This window comes from Musca autumnalis, unplaced genomic scaffold (assembly GCF_047663935.1).
Source record: "Musca autumnalis isolate F117 unplaced genomic scaffold, ASM4766393v1 scaffold_1, whole genome shotgun sequence".
Classification (NCBI taxonomy): Eukaryota; Metazoa; Arthropoda; class Insecta; order Diptera; family Muscidae; genus Musca; species Musca autumnalis.
Genome location: NW_027411644.1, coordinates 36,982,269 through 37,006,888, shown reverse-complemented (window position 1 = coordinate 37,006,888; position 24,620 = coordinate 36,982,269). Strand labels below are relative to the sequence as shown.

At 35.9% G+C, this 24,620-nt stretch overlaps 1 long non-coding RNA gene across 9 annotated transcripts in view; it reads right to left on the bottom strand.

Annotated features, from left to right (window-relative positions):
- The window catches only part of LOC141390484 (uncharacterized), a 310,744-nt gene that overhangs the window by 15,985 nt on the left and 270,139 nt on the right, over positions 1-24,620 (bottom strand). For 8 of the 9 annotated variants that reach the window (XR_012409368.1, XR_012409369.1, XR_012409372.1 and 5 more), the window contains one exon: positions 18,550-19,561. This is a non-coding gene — a long non-coding RNA (uncharacterized lncRNA). Of the gene's footprint in view, positions 1-18,549; positions 19,562-24,620 lie in introns of those variants that run through there. The other variant, XR_012409375.1, reaches the window with a different exon arrangement.

Here is a 24,620-nt window from a genome sequence, read left to right as displayed (position 1 = left end):
TAACTAATAATAATTTTGTATAATATGAATACCAAACATTTTAATTGTAATGTAAACTTCTGAACCAACTACGAGTATATAGCTCTATCTTAAGGGGTTATGGTCACTTATTGAGTACAGAAATCTACCAAGCTGCTTAGAAAATTTTTTTTCATCTGAAAGGTCACACCTTGACCTATCTTCGGACTTTTTTCTGTTGAAAAATCTTGCATAGTTTTCTGACAAATGCTCGCCTACGATGCACTGTTTTTGACAAAGCTGTATGCTGTACCACTAGTTCGGAAATGAATAAACCGATCAACATATATTTTTGTGAGATCATTAAGAACCAAATAATCTTGTCCTTAAGCAAAACGGAATTTAAAAATAGAAAGAAGATTAGAAGACCAATGTGCATTCTATGATATGACCAGTAAATCTTCTAGAAGATCTCGTAATGGGTTGTATTTAAATCATGGTCCTTTAATTGATTTAAAGAATTTTTAATTTAACTAATTTTTGATACATGTAGAATAAATTTTTCAAGTATTTTTCAAGAATTTTTTTTACAACGCCTGCAGATCAACATGCGTAGATTTTATACGAATATTTTTTTTAAGGATCAGCACACCAAAATGTGTGGATTTTTAAAGAATATTTTTTACAGGGCCAGCAGATCAGCATGCGTGGATTTTTTAAGAATATTTTTTCAAGGATCAGCATAATAAAATGTGTGGATTTTTAAGAATATTTTTCCACGGTCAAAAGTTCAACATACGTGGATTTTTTAAGAATGTTGTTCAAGGATCAGCATAATAAAATGTGTAGATTTTTAAGAATATTTTTCCACAGTCAAAAGTTCAACATGCGTGGAAATTTTTTTAGAATGTTATTTCATGGATCAGCATACCAAAATGTGTGCATATTTTTAAGAATATTTTTGACAGGACCAGCAGAGCAATATGCGTAAATTTTTTAAGAATTTTTTTTTTTCACGGAACCTTATACGTATGTCTCAAATCATAAACGACCTTATCAAACGAACCAACTCACTGACCAACTCATTCCAACTCACGGCTCAACTCAGTTATTTTATGCGTAATCGAGTTCTGCAACTATTTCCATAGCTAATTAATAATGGTGGTATTTTATTATTAAATATTACAAACATGAACATGACGACCACAACAACGAAGCTGTCGACAAAACTAAGACAGCGTTAGACATTTGAACACGTAAATACCACCATACCATGTCATAACATTGTGTTGCTGTTTTGCTCATCCATTGGCTTGGGCATGTCAATTACAAACAGTGGGTTCAATGAAACGTTTTGTTTTCCAAGACCAACAGGCAGAACGAAAAGTCCTGGATTTTTTTAGAAATTTTGTCAAAGACTGCCCTACCAAAAGGTGTGGATTTTTATGAAATTTTTGTCCAAGACCAGCTGACCAAAGGCGTGTATTCGTTAAGATTTTTTTGTCAAAGACCACCTGACCAAAGGCGTGGATTTTTTTAAGATTTTTCTGTTAAAATCTAACGGACCAAACGTCGTGAAGTTTTTAAAAATTTTTTATTTAAGACCAACTGACGAAAAGGCCTGGATGTTTTAATAATACATATCTTATTAACGACCTACTGACTTTTAAACTTTTTTAACAACTTGTTATGAAAGACCACCCAGGATTTTTTAGGAATTTTTTGTCAAATCAACTGACTAAAAGGCGTGGATTTTTTAAGAATTTTTTGTCAAAGATCAACAGACTAAAAGTCCAGAATTTTAAAAAAAAAATGCAATCAGCACGCATTAGGTCAACAACTACTTTCCTCATCAAGTGCAAGGAAGCAGGCATTATTCCAAATTTCATATTCAACACAACCAAAAACGTATACAATATATTTGAAAACAACAACACAATACCAGTTAACATAAAAACTTCGTTAGACACACTCATTTTCAATTTCCACATGAAACTTCTCAAGCTTGTAATACAACAAAAACACAAGCAATCTAACATCACCAAAGAGATTCTAACCAACACGCAAGATCATCTTGCTCACCTCTTAGATGGAGAGGACTATAAATTACTCATAGAGAGTGAGAATGCAATTCTTAATACACAAATCACAAAACAAAGAACAACTCACATCAACAAATTAAGTTCGTTAAAACAACAACACCTTCGTCAATATTACTAACACTGACGTACCTTCGAATGTTGAGTGGTTGCTCTCACTGGGACCGAAGTTCTCATTGCCAACTACCAAGACGACTTTCCCCTTATTCAACATTATCGCTGAAGGAGAGGATTGCATTCAATCAGTAGAGAGCAAAGAACAACAAGAAAAGGCAAGAATCAATTTCATAACACTCATTAACGAACACTTGAGAAACACAACGATAGGAAAAAGAGACCGATTTATACAAAGCACAGTGGGCGAAACTACAAAATTTAAAAAGCAAAATAAACACATATTAATACTTAACTCCGACAAGGGAGGAAAGACAGTAGCGATGCTCAAAACGGATTACGAATCAAAAATGGACACAATACTCATGGACATGTGCACATATAGGCGAATGAGAAAGGATCCGACCACTGGGTTACAGGAAAAAAACAATAAATTGGTCCAAAAATTATTAGATCTAAGCGTGATTAGTGAGACAGAGAAGAACAGGCTTTCAATGAAAACTTCAATTCCCCCAAAAATATATGGATTGCCAAAAATTCATAAAGAAGGAACTTCATTAACTCTCCAACTTACGAGCTTTCCAAATATATGGCATCAATTCTTCAAAACTTGACTAGAGAGTCCACATATAACATAAAGGATGCTGTAGAATTCAAATCCAGAATTAATAATCAGCATATTGACGATAACGAAATATTAATATCCTTCGATGTCATATCGTTATTTCCAAGCATTCCCGTAAATTTGGCTATTAATGCAATAAAGGAAAAATGGTCTACTCTTCAGGAACACACGAATATTCCTATCAACCTATTTATAGAAATCCTGACACTGTGCATAAGGGATTCTCGATACTTTGTATACCGCGATAAAGTATACGAACAACTAAAAGGGATGCCAATGGGTTCTCCAATTTCTCCCATTATAGGCGACATAGTGATGGAGAAGCTACTTGACGACACAATGGAAAAACTAATTAGAAAACCAAGATTTCTTACAAAATATGTCGACGACATTTTTTGTATAATACAAAAGGACGAAGTTGAAAACACATTGGAGATTTTAAATCAGTACAATAAGCAATTACGTTTCACCATAGAGTGTGAGTCCAACAACCAATTGCTATACCTGGATTTTTTAATCCATAGACAAGGTAATAAACTAGTACTAGACTGGTACCAAAAACCCACATCGTCGGGAAGATTAATTAACTTCTACTCCAAACATCCACGAAGAATCAAAATAAATACCGCAACAAACTTTATCCGCAGAGTATTACACATAAGCGACAGACAACTTCATGCCAAAAATATAGCAAAAATCAAAAACATTTTAAAAATGAATGACTTCCCCAATAGAACGGTGAAAGATCTCATCAACCAGGTTCGAAGCAAAAAAGATAATATGGACCAAAAACCACCAAAGATATATAAACGCGCGACATATGTTCCAGGCTTTTCAGAAAGATTTTCTCACTCCAATCTATATGACAAAGAGCACTTTTAATTGGCACTAAAAATTACAAATACAAATAACAACTTTTTTAGCCGTACGAAGTCAAAAGTTCCTCCGGAAGACAAGTCTAACGTCGTTTATAAAGTGAAATGCAATGGTGACGGGTCCAACATATGCCATAAGGTATATGTTGGGACAACAAAATCAAAACTAAAAACTAGGTTAAGTGCACACAAGTCGGACCAGAAAGCCAAAAACAGACCTTTAGAACAAAAAACCGCACTCGCAGCCCATTGTGCTCTTACAGGACACACTCCTTACTTTAAAAATGTGGACATTTTGACGCAAGAAAATAACTACAAGCGAAGATTTATGCTAGAAATGCTCCATATAATAAATGTTCCGGTAGAAAAACGAATGAATTACAAGACAGACACAGACCACTGTGCACAAATCTATAGAAACTTGATAGAAAAACATCAACAAGTTTAGTTGGAGAATATTTGTGAAAATATGAGGAAGTTATTTCTAGTGACTGCAAAATAGAACATATGTAATTATTGTGTTAAAAACTAATTTTGTTAATGTTTTTTTATACCCTACACCACTATGTGGAAAGGGTATTATAAGTTTGTTTTGGGAAAAATTCATGTAACACCGCGAAATATTCGTCGGAGACCCTCAATGTGGTATACCAATCTTCATATCTCGGCGAGATAAAGCGATTTTGAGATGTGTGTCCGTCCGTCCGTGTGTCCGTCTGTCCATTATAAATTGTAATCAATCTCTAGGCCGCAATTATGGACCGCTCGTCACGAAATTTGGTATGGAGGTCGGTTTCACATCAGAATAGATCGCTATTTTAATTGGTGATGATCGTGAAATATTTACCGGGTGAAATGGACCAAAAACATAATTTTTATCCGATTTTGTAGCTGCTCTGTATGTCGCAATAATAGTCCGATCGCCCCGAAATTTTAAAAAAGGTAAGAGTGTATGACAAAGAAGAAGTTTGCAATTTGAGATGGCGATCAGATAATATGTGAAAATTGTGAAAATTTTTAATAAACAGTTTATATCTTTGTTTCTGCAAGACACATTCCCCACTCGTGAGTAATATTTGGAAGACGATCTCTTGGCCTTTCAATTGATGTCAATTATGTTGATGTACGTGATCAGATAACAGAGTTACAGCCTGATATATACAGTTTTTTGTTTGTAGTGTAATCATTAACCCGCTAGAGGACGCAATTATAGCTCAATAATCACGAAATTTTGCATAAGGTAAGAGTTTAGGTTGAAGAAAATGCTTATAAATTTCATGATGATCTGATATTATTTAGCGTTTGACATACACCATTACTTTTGTATGAAAAATATACAAATTTTATTTTTGATCCATATTTTCATTTCTGGAGGGCATATACCGGCAAAGTAGCCTACATATGGAATAATAACTACTGACCTGATGCAAATTGCAATAATGTGTCTGCTAGATAATGCACCTACTGCATGATATATAATGTGTTTTGTGTAGAGATCCACAATTTCCTCCCATGATACAATTGTCTCTATCATGACAGAGAAATTTTCAGTTGAGTTGTCAAATTGGATTTTTATACAAATATTGCAAGATGGGGTCGCCTCGCCAACCATTTTATACCTCAGGATTTAGGGTAAAGGGGATACAAACAAAATACGACCAAAGATGTGTCTCATCGAAATATTGGTTGTAGACCCCAAGTATATTTGAACGAAATTCGTTTCAGAAAATTTGGAGTCTATTTAGCCCTGTCCGTTCATTTGTCTCCCTTAAGGGTACCTCCCACACAAAATTCGGAAAAGGGAAATTAGAAGTCCTCTCGAATCGTTTTCAATTTTTTCAGCAGATTGTACTTCCGCCGCAAATCTGCAAGTTAACTCTCAAGGGGATTTTCTAATTGGTCAAAACTTTACACATCGTATTATTTCATCCAGTCATGTGTCAGGTCGGAATATGGACTATATCGGTCCGTCCTTCAAGTACCTCCCACACAAAATTTGGGAAAAGTGCAGTTTGAGGACCCGTATCGGATCTATTTGATTATTATTTTTTTTTTTTTTTTTGAAGAAGGTCCTTTCTACGGTCCCTATTCTGGTCCATTTCCCGGGATAAGTCATACTTCCTGGGATAATAGTCCAGTAGTTTCAAATTACAAATTCCAAATTACAAATCTGAAAAAAATAATTCTCAAATATTTCCAAAACTCAGAAGTTAGCTTACTCAAATTGATTTTGTATAGCCCCATATTACGATACCTACAGATTCCACGTATTTTGAAGCAAATTCGTGTTACAAAATAACAGCTGACTTATACTATCTTCTTTGCTGTGTAATTGAATATGAATAATTTTGGGATTTATAAATTTGTTTGCATGCAAAATTTTTGAATTCCTATTCATTGTTAGTTATTTCTACCGGTATAAAATATATTTGAGATATCACAATATATGCCCACAATGAATTATTTTCTAGGCATAAGTGAGGTACAAGTGCACAATTTTGGACGATAGATCTACAATAAACTAGCAATTTTCCCAATTAACAAATATACCAAATTGCGTGTTATATATATGTATTTATTTTAGGTGTATTCCAAAAAGGAGCCTGGTATTCAAAGACAATTTGAAGATGTAGCAGTAGCCCCATGTGAATGTGAATTTTCCAATTTTCGAACATTTTTTAGAAATGATAAATTATACATATATTTTTCCACAAACATCCCAGTAAAGAAAAGGGGGCTTCTCTTATATCAATGGATTCATATGATGTTATATATATGTGACCTAGTTTTTATCGCCGAGTCCGAACGGAGTGTCCTAAGTTGCCACTTGTAGAGACGTTTTTCATGTCTAAAATACTCAGGAAATATCACCAACATTACTACGGGATATTTTGCCACCGTAGACAATTTGATGGGAATCGAACCCGGACATTCAGCGTGCAAGGCGGTTGCACATAGCTAATTCCTACAGGTTGTGGTGTAGGGTATCACATGGTCGGCCCCGTCCGACTATAGCCTTTGCTTACTTGTTTATTATTAAATATTACAAATATGAACATGACGACCACAACAACGAAGCTGGTTACAAAAATAAGAAAGCGATAGACATTTGAGCACGTAAATACCACCATGTCATAACAGTGTGTCGTTTTTTTTTGCTTATCCATTGGTTTGGGCATATCAAACACAAACAGTGGGTTGAATGAAACGTTTTGTTTTCCAGGACCAACAGTCAGAACGAAAAGTCGTGGATTTTTTAAAAAATTTTGACTACCTGACCAACAGGTTTGGATTTTTATGAAATTTTTGTCAAAGACCACCTGACCAAAGGCGTGTATTTTTTAAGATTTTTTGTCAGAGACCACCAGACCAAAGGCGTGGATTTTTTAAAATCTAACGGACTAAACGTCGTGAATTTTTTAACAATTTGTTATTTACGACCAGCTGAACAAAAGGCTCGGATGTTTTAATAATTTGTTATTAACGACAACTTGTTATGAAAGACCAAAAGTCGTGGACCTTTTAAGAATTTTTTGTCAAAGATCAACTGCCTAAAAGCGTGGATTTTTTAAGAATTTTTTGTCAAAGATCAATTGACTAAAAGGCCTGTGATGAGGCGACTCCTAGCCTCATCACTACAATGCAGCCCAAGAAAACCTAAGGAAAAACCCAAGAACGAAACACGCGGGTGATGTGTCTTCTCCGATGGTTCGAAAGAAACTCAAATTTTATTTACTATTCTACAAAATATTTACAACTCTTAAAACTAACACACACAGACAATACATTTAGTAATATACGCTGTTTACATAAATACATCACGCACACACTGCGTTGCGGGTGATAAGAAACATACACTATTTTATTACCGACCCTTTCTATTTATGGCCGACATCTGTTATGTGTAAAGATAGCACATTGGTGCGTTGACTAAAATCTACCTGACACCATTAAAAACAATTCTATAAAATTGTCCATACTCCCCGCCGTGAAAAGATCCTAATCTTTTAACAATTGTATGTATTAGTATCTTATCTTTTACAAACTAAATTTTTTAGTAATATTGCAATTACATTTAATTTTGTAACTGCTGAAGGCATTACTTAGATTCTAAAACTAATTATATGAATGCAACAATTATTATAACTTAATTCTAGGTGATGGCACCCAACACCTTCAGCAACCAGCTCAGACGGGGACTTCTTTTCCATTGCTTAATTACATGGTAAATCCATTTTCTTCGTAGAGGATAACCTGAAACATTGCTAGCGTCAGCTCTGGTTGTGCGATAACCGGTAACTTCTTCATTGGCATTAAACATCGATGCCTTTTTGCTAGCGCCACTTTGTATTTCTTGTGATTTCATAACCATGTTGATCGGAGGTTCATATGTTGAACTAACTCTCAATTTGTTGATATCACCCTCAATGGTGCCTGAGCGATGGAAATTGACGTCATTCTCTTTGTCATTGGCATTAGGTTTAAATTGGAAACCACCGATATGTACTTCTTTAGTACCTTTCTTCAGTACCATTTCTTCAAGATCACTTTGGGAAATTTCGATGTGATCTTTCTCCCTGCTGGGTTGACTCATATCTTCTTCGTTCCACAGTAATTTGTCGTACATAGCACTTTCTTCTTGTAGTTGTTGTTGTGCTATACCATTTCGTAGACGTCGCAATTTATCTTCCAGATTTACTACCTCAGCAGCATGGCATGTCCGTTCCTGTTGGATCAATTCCTCCAAATCACGATTACGGGTATTCAATGCAGCATTTGTAGCTTCCAACTCATTAATGCGACTATTCAAGCTATGATTGGCTTCTGCTTGAAGACTATTAATCTCTTGTTGGTACATCATTTCAAGTTTGCGCATTTGTTCTTCGTGTTGATCACGCAGCTGTTGTAACACTGCACTGATTTCAGCTTGGTGGCGAGAATGTATTTCATCAATTTCTCGCAAATGACTTTGCTCCTTAAACGTGAGTTCTTCGCGTAGACTCTGAATGCGGTTTTGCAAATCCGTACGGATCATAGATTCAGCGTTTAAATATTTACGAGCTTCGTCCAATTGTTGTCGTAGACACTCCGATTCTTTCTGCACTTCACAAAGATTTTCCACAGCCTTTTCCTTTTCAGCATAAGCAGCATTGTATTTGACGGTAACGTCAGTGACCTGTGACTCATACATGCGAGCCTTTTCTTCAGCAAGTCGGCAGTCCTTGATTTGTTGATCCAATTTGGACTTAAATTGCTCATTTTCTTTTCGTAATCGATTTGTTTCACTTTTTAATTTTCGCGAAACATCCACGCACGCGTTTTCATTCTCAGTTTTCGAGCTCCTAACAACTTCCTGTGTAGGCCCTAAACTACCTGAGAACTGTGCCTCATAATTTATGTTCACCTTTTTTGGTGCTACTCTTGAAATGTTCCCACTTCTTACTATTTGGTAACAAATTTGCAGATAATGGTAATGACTTGTGTAGTCACCCTCTATCCCTACTACCTCCAAATATCGCACGTAATGTGACAATAATGACTGATAACTCTTTTCGAAGTCTTTTGTTCTTGAGAAAAGAGCTTTTCTAATCTCCCCCCAAAAATCAAAAGAAGCATCTACTAAATTAATTGTTTCCCTAATATTTGGCGGTCCTGTTTGGAGCAGTCCGGATTTCTTTCCACACTGTTCCGATGAACTTATGCTGTTCACCTCAGCTATAAAGTCTACATTATGTAGACGTGGCACTTCTATAGGCACAAACAAACCCATAGCTTCCATGTTTTCCTCTATGCTTTTAACGGCATATTGCACTCCCACAGCGAATATGCAATGATCGTATGGTACTTTTTCCATACGTCGGAGCTCCCTTTCGTTACCTAAAAAGTCCGTTCTTGCTTCCGCGAAAGAACTAACTATTTTGGAACACTTTTCCCTAATTTCCTTGGCTACACTTGTTTGAGCAATTTTGTATATTTGTAAATCAATGGACACTATATACTCGCCCAACATCCTTTGATGTTGGATGAATTCTTCGAAATTCATTTTCGCGAGCTATATTTTTTGTCACTTTATTCTTTTTTTTTTATTTGTTATTAAAATTGACCTAACATACTCTTTGCTTCGAGTATGCGTCTTTTAATAACCTAACACAGTAACTTTTTTCTACAGCACTGCACTACACGTATAAACTACACAACGTTCTCCTTTGGAACTGCGAGCCTACCACGTCACTTAAATAGCGGATCTATTACGTGTTTTTTTTTAAACACGAAACAATCGCGTCGGGGTCACCAAATGATGAGGCGACTCCTAGCCTCATCACTACAATGCAGCCCAAGAAAACCTAAGGAAAAACCCAAGAACGAAACACGCGGGTGATGTGTCTTCTCCGATGGTTCGAAAGAAACTCAAATTTTATTTACTATTCTACAAAATATTTACAACTCTTAAAACTAACACACACAGACAATACATTTAGTAATATACGCTGTTTACATAAATACATCACGCACACACTGCGTTGCGGGTGATAAGAAACATACACTATTTTATTACCGACCCTTTCTATTTATGGCCGACATCTGTTATGTGTAAAGATAGCACATTGGTGCGTTGACTAAAATCTACCTGACACCATTAAAAACAATTCTATAAAATTGTCCAGCCTGGATTTAAAAAAAATTGCCATAGACCAATTGACAAAAATGCGTGGATTTTTTTTAAGAATTTTTTCTCAAAGACCACCTGACAAAAATGCGTGGATTTTTTTTAAGAATTTTTTGTCAAAGACCAACTGAATAAAGGCCTCAATTATTTAAAAAAAATTTGTCATAGACCAACTGACCAAAATGCGTGGAATTTTTAAGCATTTTTTCTCAAAGACCACCTGAACAAAATGCGTGGATTTTTTAAGAATTTTTTTCTCAAACACCACTTGACCAAAAGGAGTGGATTTTTTCAACTGACTAAAATGCGGGAATTTTTTTAGAATTTTTTGTCAAAGATCAACTGACTAAAAAGCGTTGATATTTTACGAATTTTTTGTCAAATATCAACTGACTAAAAGTCCAGGATTTTTTAAAAAATTGTTGTCATACACCAACTCAGCCAAAGGCGTGGAATTTTTAAGATTTTTTTTCTCAAAGACCACCTGAACAAAACGCGTGTTTTTTAAGTTTTTTTTTCAAAGACCACCTGACAAGAAGCAGTGTTTTTTTTAGGATTTTTCTCAAAGACCACCGGACCAAAACGCGTGGATTTTTTTATGACCACAAAGCGTGGTTATTTAATTTTTTTTCTCAAAGACCACCTGAATTTCGTAAGAGTTTTTTTTTCTCAACAACCAAAAGGCGTGGATTATTATAGGAATTTTTTTCTCAAAGACCACCTGACTTAAAAGCGTGCTTGAAAAATATGACTAAAAAGCATCGCTTGTTATTCTGCAGGTCCTTTGCTATGCTTAAAATCCCTCGATTGTTGTTTTGCAGTTTCTTGTAAAAATAGACTTAAAAGTCCTCCCTGGTTGTTTACCAGGCCCTTGCAAAAAAACATTTTTAACAAGTAAGAACGGCGTTAAGTTCGGCCGGGCCGAACTTGTTATACCCTCCACCACAAGTTGTATTGAAGTAAATGAAATAATTAGTTTCCTTTCACGTATGAAGAAGACTTAATACTAAATTTCAGCAATTTCGGTAAAACAATGTGAGGCACCATTTTATGGGGGCTATTTCAAAACGTCGATCTATACCGACAAATTTCTGACGGAAAGTTTTTAGGCTCAAAGAAGACTAAATACCAAATTTCCTATATTTTGGTAAGAGAATGTGGCTAAAACAAAAAAATATCGAAAATCAAGAAGTAAGCTTCTATGGGGATATAGGAAGACGTGGACCTATACTGATAATACTCTTCTGGAATATATTATAACTCTTGGAAGACGAAATAACGAATTTCAGCCATTTCGGTTGGATATTGACGTCACAATCTTCAGTATTACGAAAATCCGGAGGTACCGTTCTATGGGGGATATATCGAAACGTGGACCTATACCGACGAAATTTAGTCAGAAATGGGGCAATATGAAAGCGTGGACCTGTACAGACATATTTCTGGCGAACAGTTTTATATCACATTGAAGACTAAATACAAAATTTCAGCCATTTTGGTGGAATATTGAAGACACAACCTTCAAAATACGAAACATCGCGAGGTACTTTTCCATGGGGGCTATATGAAGGCGTGGACCTATACCGACAAATTTAAAGTGGAAGTTTGAGTACCCCCAACGAAGTCTAAATACCAAATATCAGCCATTTCGGTGGAATATTGAGGCCACAACGTTCAAAATACCGAAAATCGGGAGGTACCGTTCTATGAGGGCTATATGAAGGCATGGACTGATACCGACAAAGTTCTAGGGGAAAGTTTTATACCACCAACGTAGACTAAGTACCAAATTTCAGCCATTTCGGTGTGATAATGAAGCAAAAACCTTCAAAATACCGAAAATCAGGAGGTACCGTTCTATGGGGGCTATATGAAGGTGTGGACCGATACCGACAAAAATATGGGGGAAAGTTTTGTACCCCTAAAGAAGACTACGTACCAAATTTCAGCCATTTTGGTAGGATAATGAAGCTAAAACCTTAAAAATACCGAAAATCTGGAGGTACCGTTCTATGGGGGCTATATGAAGGTGTGGACCGATACCGACAAAATTCTAGGGGAAAGTTTTGTACCCCTAAAGAAGACCACGTACCAAATTTCAGTCATTTTGGTAGGATAATGAAGCTAAAACCTTAAAAATACCGAAAATCGGGAGGTACCGTTCTATGGGGGCTATATGAAGGTGTGGACCGATACCGACAAAATTCTGAGGTAAAGTTTTATACCCCTAAAGAAGACTACGTACCAAATTTCAGCCATTTTGGTAGGATAATGAAGCTAAAATCTTAAAAATACCGAAAATCGGGAGGTACCGTTCTATGGGGGCTATATCAAAACGTGGACCGATATATCCCATTTTTAATACCAACCATCCTGCAAGTAATAAAAACTTCTGTACCAAATTTTGACTCTCTATCTTTATAATTGCGAGCTGTATCTTGATTTCAACAGACAGACAGACAGACGGACGGACAGACGGACATGGTCAAATCGACATAGAATTTTATGCTGATCAATAATATATATACTTTATAGGGTCTCCGACGAATATTTCGATGTGTTACAAACGGAATGACAAATTTAATTATACCCTCCATATGGTGGAGGGTATAAAAAGCCTCGCTTGTTGTTCTGAGATCCTTGAAAAAATTTGTTTAAAAAAATTGTTGTTTTGCAAGTCTTTGAAAACAAATCTTTAAAATACAAGTTTGTGGTTCTACAGGTCCTTAAAAATTGTCTTAAAAAATCTATGCAATTTATTCTGCAGGTGCTTATAAAATAATCTTTAAAATCGACTATGTTTGTTCTGCTGGTCCTTGAAAAATATTTAAAACAATCCACGCTTTTTGTTATACAGATGCTTGAAAATATTTCTAAAAAATCCACGCTTTTTGTTTTTATCCCACATTCCCACAGTGTCTGCTTCGGTCTTAACTCATTTACAATTATATGCATTATACCTGTCATTTCTATTACTGAATCTTGTGCTTCTCTTCCGATCCATTTACCCCCCTTTTATGCTTTTCTTTCAAAGTATTATGCATTAGGCTTAAATGACTATGGTATTCATTGCGTTGTGTCCTCGAACACATCACACAACCAGAGTGGTGTGAACAACAGAGAGATTAATGATTGGGTCACACCATTAAGAAATTAATTATATTTCGAAGAAAATAAGCTTTACGTGATTTCGTAATTAGTGAAATTCTCTGGCTTCTTCTTCTTTTACTTTTTGCAGTCATTAGTTACAATTATTATGCAATACATTAAAATGTTCGGTATCGGTGTCGCTCTGCGTGTCCTTGTACCTGTATCAATATTGGTGTCTTCCTGACGTGCCGTTTTCTTCCTTCAATTGTAAAATCACCTATACATGGACATAGTAAAGAAATCGCTCATTTACTCAAAGAGTGACACATCTCAAATAATCCAGTTTAGAGAGGAAAAAACGTTTCAAGATGGCTATCGAAATTTGACTTCCCAAGTTAAAAAGATTATTACACAAATACTAAAATAACTACTTAATACATATTTTGCAAAACAGTGAGCCAGATATAAGTGCTAAATTTCAGAGCAAGATCAAGCATGATTTGATACGTTTTAGTGCTTCATAATCTCAAAAAAAAACTATTTTGTTGAATTATTTCATACCCATAGTAAATGTGCTGTTTGTTACTCGTTGAGTTTTAGAGACATGAGCATAAAAAATTGACACAAGGTAAAGTAGAAGTCGTAGAAAAAATAGAATTTGCTAACTCCGAAAACGCATTTTTTGAGTTATGCCACTCTTTGAGTAAATGAGCAGAATGTTGTTGAGGACTGAATGTAAATGTATTGATTGGCTTATTTGTTGCAGGGAGGCATCGTTGCAGCTCTTTCTCTCCTACCTTAATGATATTTAATATTAATTTGAAATATTAAAATGAAATATTAAATAGTGGCAAAACCAGACATTTCAGATTAAATAATTATGCAAATAAATCGCATGATTAATGTGTGGTATGAATGCATTGAATTATTTTAATACACCGCCGGTGCCACAATATTTTATGGCTGTGTTGATAGTTAGTTCAATGCTTGTTTATATTGTTTTTTATCTATAATTTTTAAATAAAAATCAATATTGCAGACTAATTTATAGAAACAACTAAAAATTATTCAATTGGAAACGTTTTTTTTTTTTCTACCGGAGATAGTTGACATGCATATGTATGTCCGATTTGTTGGAGGGAAAGATAAAAAAATGTGTCCTACATACATATGTATATGGGTATTCGTGGATATTTTTTAACTAAGAAAATGTTCAAAGCTATTCTTACTTGATTAAAAAACATACCCGCCTTGCACACTGAAAGTCCAGGTTCGATTCGTAGGCCTGACAACTTCTCATCTCCAACGGTGGCAAAAATACGATGTTTCCTGGGTATTTCCGTATACAAGTGGTGTCCTACCTATCACGTTATTCAGACTCGGGTATAGAAAGTAGGTTCCATATCATTGTGTTAAAATAAATCAGGGGCACTCATTGATCTGGGAGAAGTCCGCCTTGCCCCTTCGTGGAAACATGTGTATGTGTGGGAGAAACATCATGGTCGAAAACGGAGCAAGAAGAAGAACTCTAGCTGTCATAGATAATCGATTTAGCCGAATTAGGTTTATACCGGACAACTAGTTAGTAAACCTACTTTATAAGAATTCAAAATGTTTTGATTAATTTCAATTTAAGGTCTGTTCGACGATAGCTTTTGAAGGTTTACAAAAAGTCGGGCATTCAGAATATTGTAAAGAAATTTTGACAACAAACATAATCGATTTTACATTATTGTGATTTGAGTTTATTTGTATTTTATATCACAATAATGTTATTGACAACAAACATAACAATCAGGTGAGCTAAGTGTCCGAACTGGTATTGGCCTTGCCATCGACCTTTAGGCTAAGCCACAAGTATATTTGGACGCAATCCATTTCAGACAATTTGTAGTCGATTTAGCCATGTCCGTCTCTCTGTCTGGCTAGCTAGAGCGCAAGATAACTCTCGAAAGTATCAAGGCCGACATTCTTCAACATTAGCTTTATCTGCGCTCATGCTCCAACCGAAGACAAAGACGAACAGACCAAAGATATATTCTATGAGCGCTAACTAGAAACATACGACCGTTGTCCTGCCCATGACATTAAAATTGTTCTAGGCGATTTTAATGCCAAAATTGGAAAGGAGAATATCTTTGGCCCAACAGTCGGGAAAATCAGTCTCCACAGTGAAACATCTGACAATGGTATGAGGCTGATAGACTTTGCAACTGCAAAAAACATGGTAGTTAGCAGTACCAGATTTAAGGATCTCGACATTCATAAGGGCACCTGGCTGTCTCCGGATCAGAAAAAAATAAATCAAATTGATCACGATGTGTTAGATGGGAGACATTCATCGAGCGTGTTGAATGTACGTTCGTTCCGAGGAGCAAACATAGACTCGGACCAATACCTTGTTGCAGCAGATACAGATAGTGTGCTCAGGACAGTTTTCCAAACTGTTTGTGTCCAATAGTTGCGAAGACGATGAAGATACCAGAGATCCAATCCCAAAAGAGGGTATTGAATGCACACCGCCCAGCCAATATGAGGTAAAGTCTGTAATAAAGCGGCTAAAGAATAATAAGGCAGCAGGAACCGATGGCTTACAAGCCGAGCTGTTCAAAATCGGAGGCGAACGCTGATAAGGTGTATGCATCAGCTAGTTACCACCATCTGGCAGGAAGAACGCTTACCGAAGATTGGAACCTGGGTATCCTGTGTCCCGTCCACAAGAAAGGAGGCAAGACTGTATGTTTGAACTATAGAGGCATAAGTCTTCTCCCTATTGCCTATAAGATAGTGTCACGGATATTATGCGAACGACTAAAGCTTATGGTCCAGATATTTACCCTGTGGCAAATAATAGAGAAGACTCACCACCTTTTTGTCGATTATAAGGCAGCCTTCGACAGCCCCCTACACCCAAAGGTATTCCAAGCCATGTCTGAATTTTGGTATCCCCGCAAAGCTAAGATTTAAGATGACTTTAACTGATACTTGGTCATCAGTTAAAGTAGGAAAGAACCTCTCCAAACAATTCAGTACCAAAAGAGGTTTCAGGCAAGCTATTCGTGTGACCTGTTCAATATCCTGCTGGAAAAGGTTATACGAAAGACAAATGTCAAAAGAAATGGCACAATATACAGCAACAGCCACATGTTACTTACTTATGCTGATGACATTGACACCATGGGACGATCAGTAAAGAATGTAACTGATAACTTTAAGAAGGTCGAAGGAGAATCAGCAAAAGTGGGTCTGGCAGTAAACGGCGAAAAGGCAAAGGTGATGGTGTCGACGCGCAATGCGTCCATAGAGCTAGGACCAACAGTGGAAGTTGGTTGGTATAATTTTGAGGTAGTAAAATACTTCGTCTACCTCGGCACCTCCATAAACACAATAAACAAAATCAGTTGTGAAGTAAAAAAAAGAATAGTATTGGCCAACAGATGCAACTTTGGCTTAAGTTAGCAGTTTAAAAACAAAGCCACATCTCGTCAAACAAAAATAACGTTTTGCACAACGCTGATACTACCCGTGCTGATGTATGGTTCCGAAGCCTGAGAACTTGCGCAAGCAGACAAGGCAGTGCTTGGGGTGTTTGAGAGAAAAATTCTTTGAAAGATCTACGGGCCAATCTGCGTTGACGGTGAATATCGACGTCGTATCAACCACGAGCTGTATCTGCTATACAACGACATCAGTTTAGATAAACGTATCGAGATGCAACGATTGCGTTGGCTAGACCATATCATAAGAATTAGCGAAGATGAGCCCGTTAAAAAGGCGTTTAAATACGGGTCACATGGCGGTACATGCAGAACTGGCAGGCCAAGGCTTCGACGGAGCGAACAAGTGGAAAAAGAGATGGACAGACGCGGTATTCCAAAAAGCGAAGCAACAAACAGAGAGAATTGGAGATATTTTCTTAGTTCGGATTATGGAACAAATGTTCTGTAATGGGCCAGCTAAGTAAGTAATGCAGCTTAATCTTAGTTTTGTTGTTTTTACATTTTAAAAGAAACCAGTTTTTTTTTAAGTGGGAGGTAGTTAAAATTTATTTAATCTCGGTCTACTCCACTAGACCTCATTTTTGTATTGCAACAAAGAACTCTTCCCCAATTTTATGATTACTCGAGCTCAAAAATAAAATTGACTCGTGAATTAATTTAAATACGAATTCAACAGAGACAACTAAAAACTCGTATTGCGGTCTTATTTACAGGGTAATTATGTTTTTTGTGAGCAAGTCCATGCTTCCTGACATAATTATTCAATAGCTCTAAATTATACGGTTGCCAACTGAAATGACTGGTAGGCTCGATATCTATCGAAGGGAATTACTCTCATAATAAAATCTACTTCCAAAATGGACTATGTCGGTCCATTCCCTCAAATTCTGAAAACCCCCTGAATACATAATTTTTGGGGAAAAGGACTTTAAATCTGTAGCCGGTATTCGATCTATGCATAGATGAAATTTCAATTCACATAGGCTGAGGTTATATATCTGCAGCATTGAATACAGCCGATTATACAAAATGAGATGAACTCAAACTCAGGTTGAGGTTTAAGAAAAAAGTGCTGCCAACATTATTCATTGACGTAGGTTAGGGGTGCAACCATGGTACGGTGATATGCACAACCGCCTTGCACACCGAATGTCCATGTTCGATTTCCAGGGCAGAAAGCATCACATTTTCAACGGTGGCAAATATACTTGAGTGGTGACATTTCCAGATTATTTCAGCCATGAAAAACTTTTCTACAAGTGGTTGTTTAAGACACTCCGTTCGAACTGTTCAATGAAACGGGGTTCACAGATTATTATGCCAATATGAATTGGGGTGCATTCATTGATATGAAAGAAGTCTTCCGGACGGTTTGTGGGAACAGTTATTAAAAACAAAAATTGCTGGACACGTACCGTGACAAGAAATACAACACTGACTTCATGATGTTGATGTTCCGATAACACGAGAATAAATGTCGTATAATTGTAAAAATCATGTAAAAGAGGGAAATTCTGCATATTTTCCGGCAATATAAAAGAGCAAAAGGCGAGGATAACATAATTTTCAATTTAAAATATAATACCGAATTACACGTATAACCTTAAATATAAAACAACGATTTTTTTTTTAAAGACTTGAAAGTATATTTATTTATTTATGATTATCAAAAGTGAAAATTACAATATTTGTAGTTGTTTTTAAATAGTTGCACTTTGTGTTTTGTATTATTTAAAATGTTCGACATTCAGTCAAAACCAAACCGTCACTGATCTCCTTAGTCCTTACCAAGAAGGGGGTAAGTTTTTGTTTATTTGTGAGCAGCTTAGCAATATTGTTACGAATGTAACTGATAGGTTTAAGTTAATTTAGTTTAATTTCCGTTAATTTAAAAATTTGAATTGTAACGTAACGTTTTATTACGCAGTTATTTTATTTAAGCAACAACAACTACCATGTAGAACTCTCTTCATCATTCTAGTCGTTACATTACCTTTTGTTAATGTTCTTTTGTTTGTTTTGCCAAAATCATGTAATTATCGTTTAGTTTGTTACTTCTTTTCTTGCATTTATTTGTTGTTGTAATTACGTCATTTATCATCCCCCATGTATGTGAGTCTGGTTGTTCGCTTAGTGCGAATGTGCGTCTGTGTGTTCGTTGTACATATTCGAGGAGTTGCCAGACATTTTCTAGAGGACTCTCGAACAGGGAGACTTTGGGATATAAATACAGGGGAACTGGCAATGACGAGTGAGTTGTGTTTTAAGCGTTGAACTGAACAGATCGGTAAAAGAGTAGCTGCGTGCTAACTAGAGACTTGCTGTGTGCTTAGTAATTAAAGTCGGTTCTGAATAAGTGTAATAAAGTAAATAAAGCATTGTAGAAACGTAATCTAAAACGAACCCTGTTTTATTTGGTACAAATCGTATCGGGGAATAAAACAACGTCTACACGGACATTAGTTAAATCTAATTCCGTAACAATATTATATTGAGAAGCGGAGGACGCAATGATTTTTGCCTTATTCTCTAATTTTATTGTGATGATGATGTCGGAGTAGGTTGCACATAAAAAATATTCGGTCTTCTGATTGTTAAATGTTTATAGAAATCTGCACAAAAATATCAAGCACCTGTAATGAAAAGACAAGAAAAAACATTTATTGAACAATTTGTTATGTTTTTACACCTAAAATATCTATGATACAGAACTAAATATTTAGATTAAATTAGGTTGTCCAAGTATTTGTCTATTTATTTGTCAATTGTCGAAATTTATGTGAGAGTCTAGTTGATTTGATTAAATTTTGATTGGAGACAATGCCTCGGTACATAAGTGACAATCTTTCTTGCCTAGGATATGGAACGCTCGAGCCAAATTCGAACTAGGTTTCCCTTTGCCTTTTAGTCTTTTACCAGAAATGTTTTAAGCCTGAGTGCCTTGCTTCTAATGTACCGTGGTCATAAGTTTGAAATCCGCTAACAATCACATGTTGGGCAGGTCTTAATGTAGTAACGATTATACCCAAGATTGGCCCCAGCAGTATTCCGAATTACATTTTTTAGATGTGTAACTAAAGGTTTCCATTTCAATTGTAGTCCGAATAATTACATTTGAAACTCGAATTTTTCCCTTGCAAATTCAAAACATTTAATTTGTAATTGGAAAAACCAATTGTAAGGGCCTGTTTATGTATGTCGATAAGAAAACGAATGCGGAAGAAAAACTACCAAATTTGAGTGTGTATTTCAAATTTGTTTTTTGTTTTGAAGCAAAAGCAAATGAAATAATATTTCAAAAACTAAAGTTTGGGTGTCTTTCATGCGCACACATTTTCGTTTCGAAATACATACCCCCATACATAAACAGGCCCATAAACTGGGGGTTAAACCTATACAAAAAATGTTTATTAACCAGTCGACTTGTGTATTACTACCCAGCAAAATAAATTGGAAGTAGTGCAATGTGGACTAGTTCTTTCACGGTATGTTTTGATGCAGTTCAAACGGAGTCGTGAAAAAGACACTACAATTCCTCACAATTTAACAGCATCCGGATGCAGTCCAAACGGAGTCTTTAAATAGACAATCCGTTCGCTACATTTTATTAGCAGTTGTTAGAGATCCCTACAAATACATAAATCAGTTTGTACATCTCTACAGGCAGCGGCATAAAATTTCCAAAAAAAATAACATATCCAAAATTTTGTTATAAAATAAAATTATTGCGAACATTTTTGCGGTAACTCACGATAAGAACATTTCCCAATGGAGTGCTCTTGGAGTAAATGTTGAAATCTTAGCTGGTGATAGGAAGACAATATGAAACCCATTTGGCAGATTAAGCAAAAACAGCTCAGCTTGGATTAAATGCAGAGCGTAGGAAACACGCATGATTGCGATTGAATTCCATGGAGAATTTTCATAATTTGTGTTAATGTAATAAAGTTCTTAATATTTTTGTTTTACGCAAATAATAAATGCATTTTATTTGTTGTGGGATATTTTGCAATGGCTTGCACACATCTTCTTCTTTATTTGCCTATTCGTCATACGAATTTTAGCGATCAATACAATTACAATAAAAAATTCGATTTTAAATAAAAATATTAGATAAATTCATATATTGTTTACAATATCAGCAAATATGTCCCTACTTCTGGCAGCACTTAGTAGGTATCCAACATCTCGAAATCCTGTCCATTCTTGAATATTCGCAATCCAACATAATTCTTTTCGGCCTTTAGGATTTTTACCTTCTATTTTTGATTTTAAGATATCTTGCAGTATTTTGCATTTTGAATTTCTCATGATATGACCGCCTTCTTATTTCTTTGGAGCAATTCCATTCGTCATTTATGTCTATTCCAAGATATTTAATGTTTTGGACTCTTTCAATTGAGAAGTTTTGTATTTTTAGGGAAATGTTGTTGTGGCTATTTCTCCTGCTCACAATCATATATTTTGTTTTCTTTGTGTTTATATTTAGGCCATATTTGTTACTGCATGTTACCAATTTGTCCATTAATTCTTGTAGTTGTGAGATACTGTCAGCTAATATAGTAGTATCATCAGCATATCGTATGTTATTAATGTATCTACCACCAATGAATATGCCTTTGGACGTTTTGTTGATGGATTCTTTAAAAATTTTTTCGGAGTAGATATTGAATAACAGTGGAGACAATATACATCCTTGTCTTACGCCTCTTGATATAAGAATAGGTTCCGTTATATCTCCATCGATTTCAATTTGTGCGGATTGGTACCAATATAGATTTTTGATACATCTGATTTCTTTGCTGTCAATACCAATTAATTTCAGGATATCAATTAGTTTGTCGTGTTGTACCTTGTCGAACGCTTTTTCATAGTCGACAAAACATAAGAAAACATCTTTCTGCACTTCTCGGCATTTTTGAATAATTATTTGTAAGGAGAGTAAAGCTTCACGAGTACCCATACCTTCTCTAAAACCAAATTGAGATATGCCCATATATTTTTAGCATTTTTCATAAATTCTCTTGTGGATTATCCTGTGGAATATTTTTAAAGCGTGGCTCATAAGACTTATTAGCCTGTAATCATTACATGGTTTGGCGTAGCTTTTCTTGGGTATGGTTACGAAAGTTGATTTTAACCAATCTTGAGGATATATTCCTGTCTCATAAATCTCGTTAAATAGTATTGTTAGTAAGTCGACATTGTTGGAATCTATAAGTTTTAATATTTCTGATGGAATCTCATCAGGACCCGGTGATTTATTGTCCTTAAGTGATGTTATAGCGGACTCTATTTCATCTCTTGTTATACGGGTTCCTGAAAGTGGCAATTGTATTTGTTCACTGTTGTCTGATCGATTATTATCTGTGAACAGTTGTTGAATATATTCTTTCCATACTTTCTTTTTGTCCTCTATTGATATTATTGGTTTGTTGTCATTATTGTATAAGACAGTTGGGTTTCTTTTTTAAATACTCCCGCTGCTTCTTTTAATTTTTTATGAAGATTAAAATCGTCGTGTAAACTTTGGAGCTTTTCGATCTCTTGGCATTGCAAATTCAGTTGTTTGTTTTTGGCAATTCTGATTTCCGCTTTTATTTCCTTATTGATGTTGTAATACAATTCGTAATTCTGATTTTTGTGTTTGCGTCGCTCATCCATTAATTTCAGTATTTCGTTTGTCATCCAATTATTTTTATTGGACTTCTTGCTTTTGCCAAGGCTTTTTTCAGAGATTGATTTCATTGTATTTTTTGCTATTAACATTAGATAGTTCCTCGTTTATCTTCTCTTTTACACTCGCTTTAATTCTGGGATCTCCTAGTAGTTCTGTATTTAGCCTTTTCCAAGTCTTTTTCTTGGGAACGGCAGATAGTTTTATCTTGAGCTTCATTATTAGAAGAATATGGTCTGATGGGACGTCTGCCCCAGGATATGTTGAGGTTTTTACTACTGACGAGCTAAAGCGCCGATTTATTAGTATGTAGTCTATTTGATTACGTACGATGTTTCCTGGTCTATCCTGCGGCGATTTCCAGGTGTATAATCTTCTCGCTGGAAGGCTGAACATCGTGTTTGTCACTTTGAGGTTAAATTCTTGGCAGAACTGAATCAAACGGTCCCCTCTTTCATTTCGTTCTCCTAATCCATATGGCCCTGTTATACCGGGAACATTTCCTTTGCCAATTTTTGAATTAAAATCACCTTGTACAATAGTAATTTCGTGGGGTTTTGTTAATTTCATCAAATCTTCAATGTCTTTATAAAATGTTTATATTTCTTCTTTGCTTTTGTCGGCAGTTGGAGCATATACCTGTATGATGTTTATATTAATTGGTTTGGTTTCCAGCTTTATAAGCATAGCTCTGTCAGATTTTGGGATGAACCCCCCTTTAACATATGTTGCTATATTTTGTTTCAATATTACTCCAACACCATTTCTGTGATTGTTTGTGAGATTTCCTGAGTAGTACATTTTAGCATTTCGAGTACATATATCGCCGCTGTCTGGCCACCAGGTTTCACATACGCCAAGAATATCTATGTTAAGTCTGTCCATCTCGGATACCGTATTAGCTAATTTTCCAGCTTCATAGAGACTTCTTACATTCCAGGTTCCGATATTGAATTTGGTTTTACCTCCGGGGATTCTTAGCACCCTCGATTGGCCGGAGACTGAGGGCCGTGTGTTATTTGTTTTATTCATTGCATTTGTATTATTTTCTAGGGTATTTACTTTAGTGGTTTCCCGTTGCCTTCTAAAGGGTTTATAGTTTTCCTCTTGCATTCAGCCGCTCCTATGAAGTACAGACGCTGTTTGTAGCCGCCAATTCTTGGTCAGACGCTGCCTTCTACATTTTTTGTTTTTTGGTTCTCCCCTCATATTTTATTTTTGCGGTACCCTCCATATCTGACTTGCGTTCCCCTATCCACCACCTGGGGAGGCGTCCGATGGGAGAAAAAAAAATGAAAAAAAAACAACTCCGCACGGATAAAATGCAATGCAAAAGGGATAGTTAAAATGCAGTGCCAAAGGGTCAGTTAAAATGCCATGCCAAAGGGTTAGTTAAAATGTAGTGCAATGGAGTGCCTCCGGGGTCACGCTCTTGTAAAGGAATGAGTAAAAACGCATAATTTGATGCACTTCCAAATCACTTGTACATGTGATTTAACTGCCTCTTTGGAGGCAAACTTTTTGCTGGGTTTGTATACGGCCACTCTGTACACCACATGAACTGCAGAGATGAGCGTAGAGTTGAATGTCCTAGTCGATGGAAACATAATTCCGAATATCAAGATTGAAGGGGTAACATTCGACAGTCTGTTAATGTTGTCGGCGCATGCCACAGCTATCTGCGAGAAACTGAGATGCATGAACAAGGTCCAAAAGTCCTTACCCGGCAGACCAAGAGACCTTGTTGAACACATATGTATAACACGATAGATCGGTGGTTCGCAAATATAAGTGCAATGATGTTAAAACACCAACCTGAAAACTGCAACAGGGTGTCACCTCAACATATCTGCGTGGAGAGGCAAAGTTTTTTTAGTACGGGAACACAATGGTATTCTCTGTACAGGAAGGATAAAGCTATGTGAAAGAGATAGGTTGGTGTGGGTTTCCATTTTCCAAAATTTTTAAATATGTTTAATATGTCCTAATGTACATAAGATACAAAATTCCAAATT